The sequence below is a fragment of the Notolabrus celidotus genome, chromosome 10 (assembly GCF_009762535.1).
Source record: "Notolabrus celidotus isolate fNotCel1 chromosome 10, fNotCel1.pri, whole genome shotgun sequence".
NCBI lineage: Eukaryota > Metazoa > Chordata > Actinopteri > Labriformes > Labridae > Notolabrus > Notolabrus celidotus.
The window spans coordinates 1,248,621-1,262,861 of NC_048281.1; the positions used below are offsets into that span (position 1 = coordinate 1,248,621).

General features: G+C 44.9%; 2 long non-coding RNA genes across 4 annotated transcripts; both read left to right on the forward strand.

The window, feature by feature from the left end:
- Positions 1-547: 547 nt before the first annotated feature.
- LOC117819759 lies at positions 548-1,428 on the forward strand. Its single transcript, XR_004632617.1, has 3 exons — positions 548-916; positions 993-1,064; positions 1,267-1,428. It is a non-coding gene; the product is annotated as an uncharacterized LOC117819759 (long non-coding RNA).
- A 98-nt stretch (positions 1,429-1,526) lies between these two features.
- LOC117819758 lies at positions 1,527-2,237 on the forward strand. Of its 3 annotated transcripts, XR_004632616.1 has the most exons (5): positions 1,527-1,595; positions 1,667-1,732; positions 1,856-1,912; positions 2,003-2,134; positions 2,215-2,237. It is a non-coding gene; the product is annotated as an uncharacterized LOC117819758 (long non-coding RNA). The 3 variants fall into 3 exon arrangements; XR_004632615.1 differs by having other exon boundaries at positions 2,010-2,237; XR_004632614.1 differs by lacking the exons at positions 2,003-2,134; positions 2,215-2,237 and having other exon boundaries at positions 1,856-1,996.
- The last annotated feature ends 12,004 nt before the right edge of the window (positions 2,238-14,241 follow it).

The window sequence follows — 14,241 nt, forward strand, 5'->3', positions numbered from 1 at the left end:
TGATCCCAATCACACCAACATGAAATGACTGGTGCTTCCTTGTTAAGGGATATTTCTTTCAAAGGTTTTGCAATCCAAGCAACCTTTCTCGGCTGTGATCGGATCTAGCTGCATCATTTATTGACCCAGGCTTGCACTGCCATATTGTTGGAATCCTGCGTGGGTGGTGTGCAGGGCATTGAGCAGCTGTGAGTTCCAACAAAAGAAAAACATTCATTATCTAAGCATCTGTGCATGGTGTAGCTGCATGGTGTAAGAACAAAGTAGACCAGGAACACATTAAATGAGAATGTATAAAATCTGTTCGTTTTTTGGAGGTATGCACGATATGGTATTTTTTGAACCGGTACTGATAACCAATACTTACTTGAGCTTGATGGCTGACACTGGTAAGTTTTCCAATATATGTTTTTTGTACATTTTAAAATGTGTAGTTAATGCTACACAGACTAAGAGGCTAGCAAGCAATATTCTACCAATTATAACTGAAATGACTATTATAACATACAAAACACACTTTTCAATTGCCCAGGGGTCCGTTTCACAAAGCAGGTTCAATAAAACTCTGAGTCTAACCCTGAACTCTAGTTGATCTACTCTGAGATAGGAAACTCTGTGTTTTCGGTTCCACAACAGCTGATTTGAGTTAGTTAAATCAACTTGGAGTAGTTTCACCTGGGGTTAAGTGCGTGCACCACAACTTTAAAAAGACAGCATCAATGGAGCCCCGATTCGACGAGTCACCATGGCAAAGGAGGAGAAGAAGAGGGCGGCATTTTTCACCCCACTGGAACTGGACATCCTTATTCGCTCATATGGCGAGTTTGAGCATGTTTTTAAAAAAAAAATGCAACACCGCTGCAGGTGCCAAACAGAGGGAGACGGCATGGGAGAACATTGCGGCTCGGGTCAATGCGTACGTTTAAATGTAGTCCTTTGCAATCACAGGGGGAAACTGCTTGAATGGTAGCCTATTCATTTATTTCATTTAGGTGCAATCACGCGGGGGAGAAGCGCACCTGGCTGCAGCTTAAGATGGAAATATAAAAACATTGTTCAAACAGGTAAGACCTCGGCATAATATCATGGGGGTACCTCATCTTGATCATGTTTTACATTGTAAAGTAAATATTAAGTGGCTGTTTGACTGTGCAGTTGTTTTATCCCCAACATAATGCTGTTTTCACACACATGCATGTATTTTCATCTATATCATGTTCTGTTAAATAATTAAGCCTATTTAAACTAACACAGACTTCTACTCAGCCAACAGAAAGAAAGCAGATGCCCGTAAAACGGGTGGCGGCCGAGCACCGCCACCTCTAACGGAGGCAGAGGCGCTGGCCCTGAGCCAGAATTTTGGAAGGCCAGCGACTGAGGGAATCCCTGGAGGGAGCTCATCCTCTGAGCCCACCCCCCCAAGACACAAGTGCCTTTATAACATGTAATATTCCTAGACCTATATATCTTTTTTAAAGCCTATTCATACAAATATTTATTTCCCTTTTCATTTTTTTTTTTTTTTTCTCCCAACAGATTCTGATGGTGCTATCTGCCTGGTGGAGCCCCCTCACACCACAACAGACCTTGTAACTGTAAGTAGGCAATACTCCAAAGATTTTGCCAAATGGTGGTTTAAGTATACTGAGACATATCACTCATCTAGGATGAAGAGTACGAGGAGACTTTGTCTGCTGCCTTCACAGAGGGGGAACCAGAAAGGCCTGTAGAGGTAACATTTGATATGTTATTGCTAGTTCTCTTCCCATTCACATTTCTTAACATTCTGGTGTAAAATAGAGTGTGACATTTAGCCTACACTGAAGTATTAACACATTCTCATCCTTTTTAACAGGGCATGGCTGGGCAGCAGCAGGAGGGTCCCTCAACTTCAACTGCACAGATTGACACAGTGAGATGGATGTTCAGTAAACACCAGAGGTTCATTCTGTGGAATTCATGTTCAACTGTATAATTTAATGTCCTCCTTATGTATTCCCAGTTACCAGTTAAAGATATCTACAAAATATTTCTTCTGAAATAAATTGAAAAAACCGACAAAGAAATGCAGTTCTTGGACCGCCAGATGAGAAGGGCAGATCTCGAAATTGAATTACTAGAGCACAAGTTAGAGGTGGGTGCATGGTCACAGGTGAATTATGTTAATTATGTTAACTACAGGAACATTAACTAAACTATCTCTTGTATTTGTAGGAAATAAAGAAGACCAAATGAAATTTGTATTATGTTTTTATTTGACTGCTGCTGTGTTGGTGGTGGTAGTGGTGATGATATTGTCTTAATCTCTGAAGTGGATGGTGGATATGGTGTCTCTGACTGCTCTGCCGTCCTGCATACAGTGGCCTTACTTAAGTGCCCTGCATCTCCAACATCATACAAAAAACTCCCATTTGCAAAAAAACGCAGAGCAACACACAATATCTGCTGGGATGTAAGAGCACGACTATGGTGGGTAATGTTGCAAATGTACGGACGGATTAGGTTGTGTATGTAGATGATAAACTGTGAAGTGAAACGGTACCGCTCAAAAAGATAATTGTCCAGAAATGCTAAAACATCTATGCGCGGTCTGATTATCATCTCCCAACGAATATTTAATTCTCTGCGCAATAATGCTGCACCTTCATCCACGGGATCATTAACAAAAGGACATGCCATTTTAGTGAAAAAAAGTTAGCACCTAATATAGGCCTACTGATTGATTTTTGAATTATTATTTAAATAACAGACGGCAGAAATACGCTACGGCAACACTCGCCCGCCGACTGAATGAATGAGGAAATCAAATACCGTGTGTGGCTGAAAGGGGGCGGAGACTGAGAGAAACATGAGGTTCATTGAGAAAAACCTGGTCCCGACCAGATTTGGTTCATAGAGTCAGTTAATACGGTAACTGACCGAGAGTTTGAGTTACCCCCCTCTGTGAAACAGGCTAGAGTTACCCCTCTTTCTCTGGTTTGAGTTACCTCCCTTTGTGAAACGGAAAACACAGAGTTTCCCTCATTTCAGGGTTAACAAACTCAGAGTATTCACTAAACCTGCTTTGTGAAACGGACCCCAGGGCAGGTATGGATAAGTCTGCCAAGTAGCATGACTCAGGTTCCAGCTATGCCATTATCTTGAAAGTCCTTGGTCTTCTACTTCAGCAAAAGGTGTCTCATCAAGGGCTGCAAATTCTGATTTTGACATTAATCACTTAGCTTTTCGGTTGGGAAACTTTCTGCAGTTTTTAGATCAGCTCTCCTGCTCAATCTGTTTTATTATTGCTGATGCTAGCTGGGGTTACTGCTGCTGCGCACTCCTTTAATACATCCTTGTCTTGATGAAAGCTTTTCAGGTCACTTAAAGATCCATTGTGCTTGAACTTAAAGCTGGGGTTGGTAGTCAGATTTCGATATACTTATTGTTATACTGGTTAAAATGATCTTTATGTCCTGATGGTAATCAATACATAATGTGTTTTTAAAAAAGAGGTAAAAAAAGCTGCTACTTACAGCCGGAGTAAACCTGGGAAAACACCAACCAATCCCTGCCTAGACGGAGTCCTGAGGAAATGCTACATTCAAATTCATGCTAGTTTTCCGTGACTACCAACCCTAGCTTTCAGGGATTTTTCCTCCTGGTTGAACACATGAACCATGTTTTAAGTGTCATACTCCTTTGAAATGTGGGATAAACATCCACACAGGTGACACCATTTTTACTTTCTTGTCAGATTGTTGCTGCTGCCTTGTTCTTCTTCTCTGTATGTAATGATGGATTGCATAACAATACCTATTGTTGTTTGAATGTGTAGGCTCAGTATCATAGACTGTATAAAATATGGATGTAGTATCAGTGACGTCACCCATCTGTTTCTGAAGCGCTGTTTTGAAGCCAATCGTCAACAGCAGCCATATTGCTGCTGTCGAGTGATTGTGACGTAAAGAGGCGGGCTTTGAGCCTCCTGGCCAACAGCTACAATGTTCCCGCCTCAATCAATTCAGCTGTGCCGCTCATTGGAAGACTTGTAATCTCAATATCTTCGAATTTGCAGCGTTAGAGAAAAATTCTCATGTTTATTCTCTTTATTCTCACAAATACATGTTTATTTCTGCTGTAAAGATCGTCTTCTTTAAATTGGTGTGTATGTGGTTTCCGGTACTTCCAGAGCCAGCCTCAAGCGGATCTTCGATGAACTGCGTCCACACTGGACTCATATTTTTAGACCGCTGCTTGCTGCTTGCAAGTGTATTCAATTAGGCTTTTCACATCTGCTGCTGACTCAAAGTGAAGCATAAATTAGCTGAACCATACAGGCTTTTATTGTCAAGTACTCACTGGGCATGTCTTTTTTTTTCTTTTTCACAAGTTTTGACAGGTGGAGTTAAAATGTCAACAAAAACAAGACAACAGTACCTCTCTGGATACTCTGATTTCTAACAATGCTGCTCTTTGTTGTCACAAACTCATAAGAAAACAGACAGTTATAGATTTTGTCTCTATATAAATAATGAAATGTGGTGAATCTCTCTTACTCCCCTCTATCTGTCTTTCCAGACCCAACTCGGTCGAGGCATGATGTCTGTCTAACATGAGTCTGGTTCTGCTCGAGGTTTCTGCCTGTTAAAGGAAGTTTTTCCTCTCCACTGTAACTAGCTAAATACTGCGATGTGCAATGCTCATGATGGATTAAGGTGGGGTCAGGCTGAGTCTTACCCTGTCTTGGTGTTGGGTCTCTGTTCATAATTTGACATAGTGTGGTCTAGACCTCCTATGTTTGTAAAAGCGTCTTGAGATAACGTTTGTTGTGATTTGGCGCTATACAAATAAAGATTGATTGATTGATTGATTGAATCCTCATACCTATAAACCAATAAAAGTTGCTTTCATTTAGATACTAAGCAAGCAGCAAGCAGCAAGCAGCAAGCAGCAAGCAGCAAGCAGCAAGCAGCAAGCAGCAAGCAGCAAGCAGCAAGCAGCAAGCAGCAAGCAGCGGTCTAAAAATATGAGTCCAGTGTGGACGCAGTTCATCTAAGATCCGGCTTTTTTAAATTGGTGTGTATGTGGTTTCCGGTACTTCCAGAGCCAGCCTCAAGCGGATCTTCGATGAACTGCGTCCACACTGGACTCATATTTTTAGACCGCTGCTTGCTGCTTGCTGCTTGCTGCTTGCTGCTTGCTGCTTGCTGCTTGCTGCTTGCTGCTTGCTGCTTGCTGCTTGCTGCTTGCTGCTTGCTGCTTGCTGCTTGCTGCTTGCTTAGTATCTAAATGAAAGCAACTTTTATTGGTTTATAGGTATGAGGATTCACCACATTTCATTATTTATATAGAGACAAAATGTATAACCGTCTGTTTTCCTATGAGTTTGTGACAACGAAGAGCAGCATTGTTAGAAATCAGAGTATCCAGAGAGGTACTGTTGTCTTGTTTTTGTTGACATTTTAACTCCACCTGTCAAAACTTGTGAAAAAGAAAAAAAAAAGACATGCCCAGTGAGTACTTGACAATGAAAGCCTGTATGGTTCAGCTAATTTATGCTTCACTTTGAGTCAGCAGCAGATGTGAAAAGCCTAACTGAATACATTTGGGCCGTGATGTTCACTTTCCAACACTAGAAATGTAACACAGGTCTGATAATGCTATATAGTGCTGTCAGGAGGCAACAGGGCTTTTATCAATTATTCAAATTTGAATAATGCTGAAGTTATTGCATCTATACATTTTTGTGACTCAGTTGGGTTTCAGAAGGTTATTTGTGAACCATCCAGCTATGGCAGAGTCCACCATTAACAATAGAAGTAACATGTTGTATGTTTACATGTAATGGCTTCTGTTGAAAAAAATGACCAGAAATTATACTTAAGGAGTTTTAAAATATGAATTTGTTTAGGATTACAATTTAAAAGCTAAATCATATCTGGAGGAAGTGAAAGAAACTAACATGCCATTGGTCTGTGGTGTTTTGTTTTCAAAGGTCAACATCATGCACCATGACATCAACCCTGTTTTCTGTATCTTCTATATGTGTCATGGCTATTTTTTTGAAAAGACAAGTGAACAACATCAGATCTGTCCTTCCTCCTTTCCTGAAGGAAGAACCAACTGATGGCTTATTTTTATTCATCCCCAAAGACACAGGGAGACGTGATGACCCAGTGACCTCAATTATCCCGGCCAGTGATGTCCTGTTAGACTTTCCTTTTTCACTCTCCATGCCTATTGATCAAGCGACCACATTGGAATATGTGACAGCTAATTGGACTCCAGAGAGTTTTCCATTCCCCTTTGTTTATGTCATTTAAGCTCCTTTCCTTTTTGCTAATTGGCTTTGTTTTCATCATCAGACTTGATTGATCAAAAGTCTGCCTGATACAACCAAAGGCTCGTTTATCAGGGATGGAGACTTCTGCAGGTTGCTGGATGAGTTAAGCACTTCTGTCTATTGGGATTATCTATACATTTTGACTCTGAAGATAAGCAGAAGCACCTCAAATGTACAGAACATTCAGTGAAACACAGTGAAAATTTAAACCATAAATCCTCAGAGAACTTTTTTTCAAATCAATAATGCAGTGCAATAAAATCCAAACATCTGAGCATAGCAGAGCACATTCAGTACAATCCCTCTGCTATCCACTATCATGTGCAATTAGTGACCTGACTTGTCAACTGTATTTAAACACATACACACACACACCAGTGCTCATGAGGTTACAAGAAGCAGCAAACATAAACATCAATTTCATGGATTGGACAGTGTTTAAGTGGCCGCTGAAAATGTTCTCCATTTCACACATGGTTGATTTTAAAACCAAACCACAACCCACATATCCTCTGTTCAGAGCGGATTACTAATCACTGCAAAGACCCCGCTTAGATGATCTCATGTGTCTGTGAGGCTTCAATTAGTCTGCAAACTTCTCCAACATCATGCAAACATGTTACTGGAAAGAACTGATGTTGTGATATTGTTTCTTTGTGCAATATATAATTTGAAATGCATGTAAATGTATTCGACCAGTGCAGATCACGTCTTTACTCCTTACAAGTGCATTGTAGTTAACATCTCCCATGGATGTTTGTGGCCTCACAAATGGGATTAACTTGAATGTGTTTTACATTATTGACATTTTTAGCAAACAATTTCTAGTTATTGTTATTTCAATTGATGCAACCTTAGTGCATCAAGGTTATTGATGTTATTCTCCCTCTTGGTCTCTCTAACATAGTAAACAGCTTCAGGCTTTCTGGACTGAAATCGGGCCAACACTAACTTGCGTACGGCAATACCAAGACATATTGTGCTTGCATGAAGTGCCTCTGTCCACTCGTCCTCTTGGAGGGAAGAGTCATTGCTAATCAATACAAAGTGTTTGTCTTGATTGTATGATGAGGCATTCCCAGCCTGAAGGGGATTAGTTTCCGAGATGACATACCATAAGGACGCACTAGCTCTGGGACACTTTGGACTGATAAATGAGACAGGGCTTTCCCCAACCACCATCAAACACTGAGTGAGGGAATGTCCTTTGGTAGAATGGTATTATAACCCTCCAGTAGAGTCTGAGGGAGTTGGAGAATTAAAGCCAAGGTGTATTGTTGTAGTGCATAGAGGACCCACACAACGAGGACAGTTAATGTTGTCTTTTCTCTTGAAGTTAAATAAGACAGAAAGCTGTCAATACTAAAGGAAATTTCACTGCAAGATGGTCCAAAACTACAGTACAAAAATATGACTAACATGACAAGCTAAAATAGCATTGTTAATCTTTAAAATTCAGAAAAACGCAGATCAGGTTTGGCGGGGCCTTAGTGTTTGGCTCGGCCCTACTCGTTGGGGGTCCATCGGGGCTGGGTGGGTGGCTGGTGTCCCTGTCACCCTCCGTCCCCCTGCTGCCCCCTCCCCTGTGGGGGCCTGGTCCGCGGTTGCCCTCGGGGCCGGGTTTCCCAGGGTTCCCTCGCGGTCCTCTTTGTGGGGTGGGGTGGCGCGCAGCTGGGGGGGTGTTACTACGGCAGCCATTGGGGTGTCCCTCCATGCCCCCGTGGCCTGGTCCATCAGTCGCAGGGCGTGGGTGGGGGGCGTGGCTGGGGGGAGTGGTCGGGCCGTCTGGGGTGGGCGGGGGGGATTGGCCCTGCCGCCTCCGCCCTCCCCCCGCTCCGGCGCGCCGGTTGGCGGGCTCTGGTCCTGGTCCTGCCCGTCTGCCTGGCTGTCTGCTCCTGGTGCCGGGCCCCCTCGGCCCTGGTGGCTCCTTTGGCTCCGTCTTGGGGGGCTGTGGGGGCGGTGTTGTGGGGGTGTCCCTTGGGGGGGCTGCGGGATCTCTCCCCCCTTGCCCCCCTTTCCTCCTACTGGGTGACCTGGGGGTCGCCCTGGGTGCTCCGGCGGTACCTGTTTGCTTCCGGTCTGGGTCCTTGGCTTGTCCCCTGGCACTGGGTCTCCCGCAGCGGGTTGGGTCCTTCGGACTGACTCCTCTCGCGGCCCGGGTGCCGGGCCGTACCGCTCGGCTGATCTGACCTAAGTGGTTTCATCTGCACCAGTGGTGGTCTCGTTACACAAATAGAACACAGCACGGCGGCAACCCTCTGCGACCCAAGCTTCAGTAATGATTGTGGACACTAAGGGTTGCTTAATCATTAGTATCACCCCACAGATTTTTTTTTTGGCATCATGGTGAGATGGTCCCTCTCCATCTAAGTGTGTTAGGTCTCTCTCTCCTTCTCTCTCCCTGTCCCTTTGTATATCCTTATGTAATCTTTCTTTCACTTTCTCTTGTTTTGTTTTTGGCCCACCTAGGTGTGCACGCCCTCTTTTACAGAACATGATATTAGCTGTCAATAAAAGATAGGCCAGAGTTCTAAGAGGGATGGTGATGGTCTCATGCACACAGTCACAAGCACAGAAGAAAAAGGTTTTCTTTCTTTTCTTTTGCTGCAAGAATAAATTGCATTAATATTTGACAGTTTGTGACAAACATGACACAAACCAGAAATATATATGCAGACAAGAGGAAAAAAAAAAAAAAGAAAAATCAGAAAAACGTATGGATAATTTTTGTAATTTGTACTGAGATGTTAGTGGTGGACTCTCAGACATTAAAAATCCATGATATACTGCATATTCCCCACTAGGCGTATAATCTGTCTGTCAAAGTACAAGATGATTCCTGCAACAGGTGGAGTTGGCTGAGTGTGTTGTGTTCATGTTGTAACATATCTGAAATAAGTCTGCAAGGAGTAAAGATTCTCACCACCTCCATGCATCTCTTCCTCTGATGTCAGCTTCATACTTGATGTTTTTTGAGTTTTGCCAATGTGAACTTGATAGCTCTGCGTGAGAACCCAGAGTTATCCTGGTTTAGGGATTTTATGGTGCACATTTAGGAAGATGTTTCACAGTTTTGATAAACTCTAAATCATCAAAGATGATGATGCAGCAGAGAGAGCAGTGCCCATCGTGTCTGTTACCTCAGTGCCCATCGTGTCTGTTACCTCAGGCACAGTGAGAGACCATTGTGAAAGTGCTACACAGACCTTTTCACTATGAACACACATATGATTGTTCATTGTCAGGAAAAAGAAAAGAGCCTAGTGTCTAGACAGAAAATATAATTTGTTTGTTGACTTGGATTAAAGACATTAATCTTTGACACTTTATCTGTGTGTAATCATCTTAAGTAGATCGACCCAGCAGCATTGTATTGGCAGGATATTCTGGGCTAGAATAACCGACAAAAGTAAGGAATCCAGATGTTACACAGGGAAAAGTGTTAAAAGTGAGAAATATTACATAACAGATTTTTAACACTTGTGACATGTTTTCTAAAATGCTAAATTAATGAGTTTAGAAAGAGAAATATTATGACTAATGATGAAAAGGTTGTGACTTTGTATTGACTAAAGTAGACTAAAAGTATAAATGGCAAAATAATAAAACGAGACAAAAAATAATGTACATTTTTTGACCAAAGACTTAGACTGATTTAAATAGCTATCAAAATGAACACAGGACCAAGGTTATTATAGTTTTTCATTTTTCATTAATTTTTATTTCGTTTTGACTTTTTGTTTTCAATTTCAGTTTAGTTTTAATTAGTTTTTAAAGCAGGTTTGCTAGTTTAATGTAGTTTTTATTATTGAAAGTGCTTCGTTTGAGTTGAGTTTTTATTAGTCTCAGTATTAGTTTTAGTTGAGTTTTTATTAGTCTCAGTATTAGTTTTAGTTGAGTTTTTATTAGTTTTAGTCTTTTTTGTAACATGGGTTAGTTTAAGGGGTGAGATTCAAAAAGGTCAGTAAAGGCGTTGTGTAAGCTTCCTCCCTCTTGTGATGTTTCTGCGTATGTACTGACCAGCAGCTATCGGGTCACCGGTGGAAGTGATGCATCAGTGTTTTCTGTCCTCCAGTTGTCTCGGGCTCCATCATGCTGCCTGGCCGGGGGTTAGCTTCTGTTTCAGGGGAAGGGGGCTGGGCGCTCTCCCTTGCCTTGACAAGGTAAGCTAGGTTAGCTGTCTTGTGTGAGCTTTTCAAATGGACCTTTAAGATTAGTGGGAATTTTTACCCTTAAGAAATGTTCCACATATTTTATCACCTTCCACTGCAAGGCACTTCCTCCTATCAGAGACACAGTCATATTCAAAGTCATCCCAAATGGGGCTCTGCCACTTTCTCCCGACTTTCGCTGCCATTAACGCTCTGCTAGCAGGTAAAGTGTGGACGCTCTGCTACCGGGTAAATTGAGGACGCTCTGCTAGCAGGTAGAGTGAGGAGGCCCTGCTAGCAGGTAAAGTGAGGACGCTCTGCTAGCAGGTAGAGTGAGGAGGCCCTGCTAGCAGGTAAAGTGAGGACGCTCTGCTAGCAGGTAAAGTGAGGACGCTCTGCTAGCAGGTAGAGTGAGGACGCTCTGCTAGCAGGTAAAGTATGGACGCTCTGCTAGCAGGTAAAGTGGACGCTCTGCTAGCAGGTAAAGTGAGGACGCTCTGCTAGCAGGTAGAGTGAGGACACTCTGCTAGCAGGTAAAGTATGGACGCTCTGCTAGCAGGTAAAGTGGACGCTCTGCTAGCAGGTAAAGTGAGGACGCTCTGCTAGCAGGTAAAGTGTAGACGCTCTGCTAGCAGGTAAAGTGGACGCTCTGCTAGCAGGTAAAGTGAGGACACTCTGCTAGCAGGTAAAGTGTGGACGCTCTGCTAGCAGGTAAAGTGAGGACACTCTGCTAGCAGGTAAAGTGTGGACGCTCTGCTAGCAGGTAAAGTGTGGACGCTCTGCTAGAAGGTAAAGTGTGGACGCTCTGCTAGCAGGTAAAGTGTTGACGCTCTGCTAGCAGGTAAAGTGTGGACGCTCTGCTAGCAGGTAAAGTGTGGACGCTCTGCTAGCAGGTAAAGTGTGGACGCTCTGCTAGCAGGTAAAGTGTGGACACTCTGCTAGCAGGTAAAGTGTGGACGCTCTGCTAGCAGGTAAAGTGTGGACGCTCTGCTAGCAGGTAAAGTGAGGACACTCTGCTAGCAGGTAAAGTGTGGACGCTCTGCTAGCAGGTAAAGTGTGGACGCTCTGCTAGAAGGTAAAGTGTGGACGCTCTGCTAGCAGGTAAAGTGTTGACGCTCTGCTAGCAGGTAAAGTGTGGACGCTCTGCTAGCAGGTAAAGTGTGGACGCTCTGCTAGCAGGTAAAGTGTGGACGCTCTGCTAGCAGGTAAAGTGTGGACACTCTGCTAGCAGGTAAAGTGTGGACGCTCTGCTAGCAGGTAAAGTGTGGACGCTCTGCTAGCAGGTAAAGTGTTGAAGCTCTGCTAGCAGGTAAAGTGTAGACGCTCTGCTAGCAGGTAAAGTGTGGACGCTCTGCTAGCAGGCAAAGTGTGGACGCTCTGCTAGCAGGTAAAGTGTGGACGCTCTGCTAGCAGGTAAAGTGTAGACGCTCTGCTAGCAGGTAAAGTGTGGACGCTCTGCTAGCAGGGGAAGTGTGGACGCTCTGCTAGCAGGTAAAGTGTGGACACTGCTCGTAGGTAAAGTGAGGACGCTCTGCTAGCAGGTAAAGTGTGGACGCTCTGCTAGCAGGTAAAGTGTGGACGCTCTGCTAGTAGGTAAAGTGTAGACGCTCTGCTAGCAGGTAAAGTGTGGACCCTCTGCTAGCAGGTAAAGTGAGGACGCTCTGCTAGCAGGTAAAGTGTGGACGCTCTGCTAGCAGGGGAAGTGTGGACGCTCTGCTAGCAGGTAAAGTGTGGACACTGCTCGTAGGTAAAGTGAGGACGCTCTGCTAGCAGGTAAAGTGTGGACGCTCTGCTAGCAGGTAAAGTGTGGACGCTCTGCTAGTAGGTAAAGTGTGGACACTCTGCTAGTAGGTAAAGTGTAGACGCTCTGCTAGCAGGTAAAGTGTGGACGCTCTGCTAGCAGGTAAAGTGTGGACGCTCTGCTAGCAGGTAAAGTGTGGACGCTCTGCTAGCAGGTAAAGTGTGGACGCTCTGCTAGCAGGTAAAGTGTGGACCCTCTGCTAGCAGGTAAAGTGAGGACGTTCTGCTAGCACGTAAAGTGTGGACGCTCTGCTAGCAGGTAAAGTGAGGACGCTCTGCTAGCAGGCAAAGTGTGGACGCTCTGCCAGCAGGTAAAGTGTGGACGCTCTGCTAGCAGGTAAAGTGTGGACGCTCTGCTAGCAGGCAAAGTGTGGACGCTCTGCCAGCAGGCAAAGTGTGGACGCTCTGCCAGCAGGCAAAGTGTGGACGCTCTGCCAGCAGGTAAAGTGTAGACGCTCTGCCAGCAGGTAAAGTGTGGACGCTCTGCTAGCAGGTAAAGTGTGGACGCTCTGCTAGCAGGTAAAGTGTGGACGCTCTGCTAGCAGGTAAAGTGAGGACGCTCTGCTAGCAGGTAAAGTGTGGACGCTCTGCTAGCAGGTAAAGTGTGGACGCTCTGCTAGTAGGTAAAATGTAGACGCTCTGCTAGCAGGTAAAGTGTGGATGCTCTGCTAGCAGGTAAAGTGTGGACGCTCTGCTAGCAGGTAAAGTGTGGACGCTCTGCTCTGCTAGCAGGTAAAGTGTGGACGCTCTGCTAGCAGGTAAAGTGTGGACGCTCTGCTAGCAGGTAAAGTGTGGACGCTCTGCTAGCAGGTAAAGTGTGGACGCTCTGCTAGCAGGTAAAGTGTGGACGCTCTGCTAGCAGGTAAAGTGTGGACGCTCTGCTAGCAGGTAAAGTGTGGACGCTCTGCTAGCAGGTAAAGTGTGGACGCTCTGCTAGTAGGTAAAGTGTAGACGCTCTGCTAGCAGGCAAAGTGTGGACGCTCTGCTAGCAGGTAAAGTGTGGACGCTCTGCTAGCAGGTAAAGTGTGGATGCTCTGCTAGCAGGCAAAGTGTGGACGCTCTGCTAGCAGGTAAAGTGTGGATGCTCTGCTAGCAGGTAAAGTGTGGATGCTCTGCTAGCAAACAATGTGTGGACCCTCTGCTAGCAGGTAAAGTGAGGACGTTCTGCTAGCAGGTAAAGTGTGGATGCTCTGCTAGCAGGTAAAGTGTGGACACTCTGCTCGTAGGTAAAGTAAGGACGCTCTGCTAGCAGGTAAAGTGTGGACGCTCTGCTAGCAGGTAAAGTGTAGACGCTCTGCTAGCAGGTAAAGTGTGGACGCTCTGCTAGCAGGTAAAGTGTGGACGCTCTGCTAGCAGGTAAAGTGTGGACGCTCTGCTAGCAGGGGAAGTGTGGACGCTCTGCTAGCAGGTAAAGTGTGGACACTGCTCGTAGGTAAAGTGAGGACGCTCTGCTAGCAGGTAAAGTGTGGACGCTCTGCTAGCAGGTAAAGTGTGGACGCTCTGCTAGTAGGTAAAGTGTATACGCTCTGCTAGCAGGTAAAGTGTGGACCCTCTGCTAGCAGGTAAAGTGAGGACGCTCTGCTAGCAGGTAAAGTGTGGACGCTCTGCTAGCAGGGGAAGTGTGGACGCTCTGCTAGCAGGTAAAGTGTGGACACTGCTCGTAGGTAAAGTGAGGACGCTCTGCTAGCAGGTAAAGTGTGGACGCTCTGCTAGCAGGTAAAGTGTGGACGCTCTGCTAGTAGGTAAAGTGTGGACGCTCTGCTAGTAGGTAAAGTGTAGACGCTCTGCTAGCAGGTAAAGTGTGGACGCTCTGCTAGCAGGTAAAGTGTGGACGCTCTGCTAGCAGGTAAAGTGTGGACGCTCTGCTAGCAGGTAAAGTGTGGACGCTCTGCTAGCAGGTAAAGTGTGGACGCTCTGCTAGCAGGTAAAGTGTGGACCCTCTGCTAGCAGGTAAAGTGAGGACGT